Source organism: Homalodisca vitripennis, chromosome 4 (genome assembly GCF_021130785.1).
Source record: "Homalodisca vitripennis isolate AUS2020 chromosome 4, UT_GWSS_2.1, whole genome shotgun sequence".
Lineage (NCBI taxonomy): Eukaryota > Metazoa > Arthropoda > Insecta > Hemiptera > Cicadellidae > Homalodisca > Homalodisca vitripennis.
The window spans coordinates 116,014,118-116,020,510 of record NC_060210.1 but is presented as its reverse complement, the minus strand read 5'-3'; positions in this window follow the sequence as shown (position 1 = coordinate 116,020,510).

The following is a 6,393-nucleotide window of genomic DNA, read 5'->3' as shown; positions in this document are numbered from 1 at the left end:
ATTTTCGAAGTAATAAATTACAAAATAATGAATAAAATCAACAGAAATGCTTAAAATGCATTTGTATAGTGACAATTAAACAATATCACGACAAGTGATGTGTCAAAGTTAATCTTGAATGTCTTATTTGTGGATGACAGCTGAGCTTGCCAATTATTGTTCACTAAAACATGTTATTACCGTACTTTATGTATGTAAAAGCGTACATAGTTAAAATAATAGTGTTTTAAAAATAACAATCTCTATTTGCGACAACTGCTGATCGGCATTTAAAAAATTACTGATCATTAAAAAAAACGTGTTATTGTTGTACTTTCTGTATGAGGAAACAAAGATATAACAAAATTAATATAGTTATTTATGTTTTACTTACAGTTTTTATTTCCTGTGTCTATGTTTCTGCATAGCTGTGCGCCTCTTTGGATACCATCTTCTCAGTGGTAAACAACAAAGTTCACTAATCGTTGTTTATCTCGTAATTTTTGTAATTGTATGAATAAGGTCTGTAGTTCTATCAATAGACAAGCGAACAGATAGATGGCTATTTCACCTTGTGAACCCAGAATCAAGAAGTACTTAAGTAACAAGTTTCAAAGTCTCTAAAACCTTTCTGTTACAGACGCGCAAGCGATAGTTTTAAAATCAGTTCATAAAGAATCAAATCTGGGCCATTGGAAACGCAGGAGTAGTTTGGATAAGGAATTAAATAAATACCAACATTAGAAATGGCAGCATTATTATTTGATATACAAAGCTGATTTAACAGCAATACTTATTTAAAATTATTTTAAAATTTATTTAGTACAATCATGACTTTATAACTATCCACACAATATTCAACACAAGTTCACCCTGATGGTAACAACAGTTTCTTATTGAACATTATCAAGCGATTACTATAAGCATACAGGTTGATTGATCGAACGATAACTAATTCATTTTCAAAACCAATTATTATTTCAACTTCCGCTACATTATATTGCTGGTTTACCTAGCATAAAGCATTATGTCACACAATCGATTAGCTTCTCACAACAACCAAAGCTGACCATTAATATTTTACCAGGTAGATTGTACTAAGCTTCAACCCTCGTTCTGGCACTTGTCAGAATTTAAATGCATTTGTATCTTTGTTGAATGCCAACTTATCAATATGATAAAGACACTATTCAAAAAGTAAAATTGTGAAATGGATATCCTATACATTTTTCTTCTTTTTTATCAATAATATAAACAGCCATCATGTTTGCCTCACAATTTTCTGAATCAAAAAGTCAGTTCGGTTTGCCTACTAATACACGGATGTTAATTTCATAATTTGAATATATATTTTAGTTTTTTTGTATTTCTGTATCTTTATCAGCATGATCGTTTTTTTTTTTGAATTGTACAGTATTTGTGGGCAGACATTACTATTTTTATCAAGAAAAATATATATTTTTTTTTTAACTTTAACATTTTCTTAATTGTATTGACCTTGCTTGTAACTTCACAACAGTTGTAACATTGCAACAAACTTAGGCTTCTTTCTAGAAACTGCATGAAATCTAGAAACCAATGGCAATAACAAAGTTGTTATTTTCAAAAGTAATAAGCTTCCAAGAATAGTTGAACATTTTTAAAATTTCGACTTTCTACTATTATGAAAATAAACAATACTATATAATACAAGGTGTAGTTAGGAATAACAGTATAAGTATTGGTGAGGCCACAGAACAAACGCAATAAGGCTGAGTATTGTGAGGCTGGTCACATGACCCCCCCTCCATGAGTTTCGTCTGGCTCCCGTACTTATTACGCCCATAGTGTCAATTATAAGAAGTTAACTCTTTGTCTCAGGATCAGAAAAAATTTGACTATCCATAAAAGTAAACGTGTGAACATCAATCAAATTTCTTTTCAAACTTGGAAAATCTGCAAGTGAATTGTTTGTAATATTGCAACAACTGTACGGTAACCAAGTCAATCAATGCATTTGAAATCCCCGACTTCTTCATGGTAATAAAGCATGAATGACAAAATCAAAATTTAAGGCCATGATGATTGTATTTTTTTACATCTAAGGGATCGTGCACATTGATTAGGTACCTGAGGGGCAGAAAGAATCAGAATTACTACATTATAACGTCCTGACTACCCTACGTGAGCGTGTACGGAGAAAATGGAACGATTTGTGAAAAACAAGTCGTGGATCTTCCAGCAAGCAATTCTCCAGCTCGGAAAGCTTTGTCAGTGAAAACATTTTTGAACAAACAAAACATCCCCGTCTTAGATCATCCACCCTTCTCACCCAACTTGGATCCCTGTGGCAAGTCACCTTTGAAAGGAATGAGATTTGAGACTGTTGTAGCAGTAACAGAAAAAGCGACTAAGTCATGAATAGGGTTATGGAAAATGATGTTCAGCATTGTTACGCATAGCAGAAAATTCGTGTGGAGCATTGTAAAGATCGAGGAGGAGAGTACATTGAAGGGGATAAAATCAAATTGAAAATATCTGTAAGTAAAATTTATTTTCAGCAACAGACTGGTTATTTCCTTACCAAACGTCGTACATATAATACTAAACACTCAATTTAATGATAAAAAATAATTCAAATTAAATTAATTAATTTCAAATTATTATTATTATTAAATAATAATAATTTAAATTCAATTTAATAGTAAAATTTAGTTAGTTATTTATTTTATTGTGACGCTTTCAATCCAGCAACGCTGGTCAATGAAGAAGACATCAGGTATTTAGTTTCTGTAAGATTCTTAATTTAAAGAACAGTAAAATATAACATACTGAATCTTTTATGTATCTGTTTGTGTTATTATTTTTTTCACAATTTTCAAACATAGAATCAATAAGACGTGGAGTGGACACCAGAAGGAGGGTTGACTACAGTATTCATAAACTTGTTCCCACATTAAACTGACACTTTGGTTAATTCAAGTCACACTGCCTCTAATTCGGAAACAGGATAAAACTAATTGTAGTTAGTAAATTGTGAATACCACCATACTTTAGAGAAAGTGCAGTGACACATATGGTTTACATAGAAATACTATAAGAAATATCTAACTACTTGCGTGATTTTCATAAAGAGTATTTTTTCGTTCTTTAAATAAAATTATGAAAAAACCAATATAGTATAATTACAAATTGTAAAACAGTTCTGAAAACAACACAAAACTTTTTTTGTATCTGAAGACGGACTTGAATTTTGTGGGTAGGGCTGGGCCAATCATATGAACAGTTTTAAGTAAATGACTGAAATCAGTAAAAGACTGTTCGTTGAAATAAAGGTAAGGTCGGATGATATACCATTTCCCTTATTTATTTTATAAGTGCACTATTACATTTTTTGTGTTTTGTTTTATTGATTATAAAGCCAAAATTAAAGAACATGAGTCCACTTTTGTATTCCTTGAATATTAGTGAACAAAATTGTCAATTGTGTAGCAAGCGTGCTCTTGCTACAATTTGAAGTGTGATTTAGCAGGTTTTGAGCTTACAACAGAGCTAACTTCTGCATTTCTCTAGGAATTGTGTGTGATATGACTGGCAAAACAAACCTCAAATTCGTTTTCAAAATGAAAAATGTATGGATTTTTAATATTTTGATTCTTTTTAAATCATGTGCCTTTACAATAATAATATGAAAAGACAAGTTATATTAATTGAATCTTTGGATCAAAGGACAGTAAATTTTGGATACGCCAGGTTTCGGATAAATTATATCAAAAGCAATTTTTTCATAAAAATTATTATTTATAAAAGTAACAGTTGAACTCAAATTCGTTTTCAAAATGAAAAATGTATGGATTTCTAAATTTTGATTCTTTTTAAATCATGTGCCTTTAAAATAATAAATAATATGAAAAGACAAGTTATATTAATTGAATCTTTGGATCAAAGGACAGTAAATTTTGGATACGCCAGGTTTCGGATAAATTATATCAAAAGCAAATTTTTCATAAAAATTATTATTTATAAAAGTGACAGTTGAAATTTACTTCTGAGGCTATCTATTATTATGGTTATTTAAGAGCTAATATCATTGTACAGATTATTGTCAAATTAGTATGTCTTGAAAGATCTAAGTTTATTCATCGTTGTTTATTTTGTGATACATCTTATTTTCTTTAATTTATAAAAGAAATAAAAATAAGTTTCTTTTATCACTTTAATGCTTGTTTATAGAAAACAAAAAGTTCCTTGAACATAACACACTTTTTAAAGCAGTTGTTCATACCAAAAATGTATCAATGTCTAAAATTTTTCATTATTGTAAACAACTTTTAAAAGCAATAAAAGCTGCTTTAAAATGAAATCTAAAATAAAACCAGTTAAATTTATAAACAAATTAAATATGATGAAAAATTGCTAGGTATAACAATATTTCTCAGAAATCTCTAAAACGGTTTGGATGGACAAGATTTATAACATTAATTGGTGATATTAGGCACACAACATATTTAAATTTATTAATGTTATACAAGATAGCTCTCAACTAAAAGATTTTGTTATTTTTGTCTTCCTTTCAGTTTATAGATAAACTGCTTATTTCAACTTTTATCTTGTTTTAACTGGTTTGTTATTTTGTAATAATAAACTACAAATTTGATGCTTTTGCAATTGAACGTACAATGGAACATGGTACTTTGAACATTTTTAATATGAAATATTAGGCAATTCTAACATTTTTTTACAGTTCCTTAACGTTTGTATTACTTATATATGCATACTGTTCAAATAGTATAGTTGTTTTGAATATTGTTTGGAATAATTTAAAATTTGTGTCTATCAAATTTAATTTCTGAGCTAGAATTCCTAATGGTAAACGAGGTAATGCTTTGTCTAATATTATAGTAAGCAGACTGTGTGAGCTTATCTCACCCTCTGAGAAGGGTGAGTCACATGTTTATATGAAAAACTCACTCCTGCCGCAACGTGATTGATTTCCATGAATTTAGCATTGTGGGCAATCCATACCTAGTCTTGCAGCTGTTGAGATCATCGATCTTCCTACCACTACAATGCATAACCCCACCTTAGTTTAATCATACAAGAATTAAATATATACTTGTTTCTGTATTACTTGTTGAGTCATCCAAGTATAAGCTTATTTCTGTGTTAGATATTGAGTTACTAAAGTCATCCAAGTACATGCCTATTTCTGTGTTAGTTATTGAGAGACTCAGTGAATCATACACGAATATACATGTTTAAGTTACTGGAGTCATTCAAGTACATGCATATTTCTGTGTTAGTTATGGGTTACTAGTCATCCAGTATATACCTATTTCTGTGTTACTTGTTGAGTTACTGGAGTCATCCAAGTGCATGCCTATTTCTGTGTTAGATATTGACAGACTCAGTGAAGCCATCTAAGTATATATATATATATATATATATATATATATATATGTTTATGTTACTTGTTGGGTTACTGGAATCATTCAAGTACAGGCATACTTCTGTGTTAGTTATGAGTGACTAAAGTCATCCAGTGTATAAGTATTTCTGTGTTACTTGTTGAGTTACTGGATTCATCCAAGTGCATGCCTATTTCTGTGTTGGATATTGACAGACTCAGTGAAGTCATCTAAGTATATATATATATATATATATATATATATATATATATATATATATATATATATATATATGTTTATGTTACTTGTTGGGTTACTGGAATCATTCAAGTACAGGCATACTTCTGTGTTAGTTATGAGTGACTAAAGTCATCCAGTGTATAAGTATTTCTGTGTTACTTGTTGAGTTACTGGAGTCATCCAAGTGCATGCCTATTTCTGTGTTAGATATTGACAGACTCAGTGAAGTCATCTAAGTATATATATATATATATATATATGTTTATGTTACTTGTTGGGTTACTGGAATCATTCAAGTACAGGCATACTTCTGTGTTAGTTATGAGTGACTAAAGTCATCCAGTGTATAAGTATTTCTGTGTTACTTGTTGAGTTACTGGAGTCATCCAAGTGCATGCCTATTTCTGTGTTAGATATTGACAGACTCAGTGAAGTCATCTAAGTATATATATATATATATATATATATATATATATATATATATATATGTTTATGTTACTTGTTGGGTTACTGGAATCATTCAAGTACAGGCATACTTCTGTGTTAGTTATGAGTGACTAAAGTCATCCAGTGTATAAGTATTTCTGTGTTACTTGTTGAGTTACTGGATTCATCCAAGTGCATGCCTATTTCTGTATTACTCGTTTAATTACTGGAGTCACTTAAGTATATGCCTATTTCTGTCTTTCTTATTGAGAGACTTGTTGAAGTCATCCAAGTGTTTATCTATTTCTGTCTTACTTGTTGAGTCAGTAGAGACAGCATATTATCATCTTGGATAGATAAC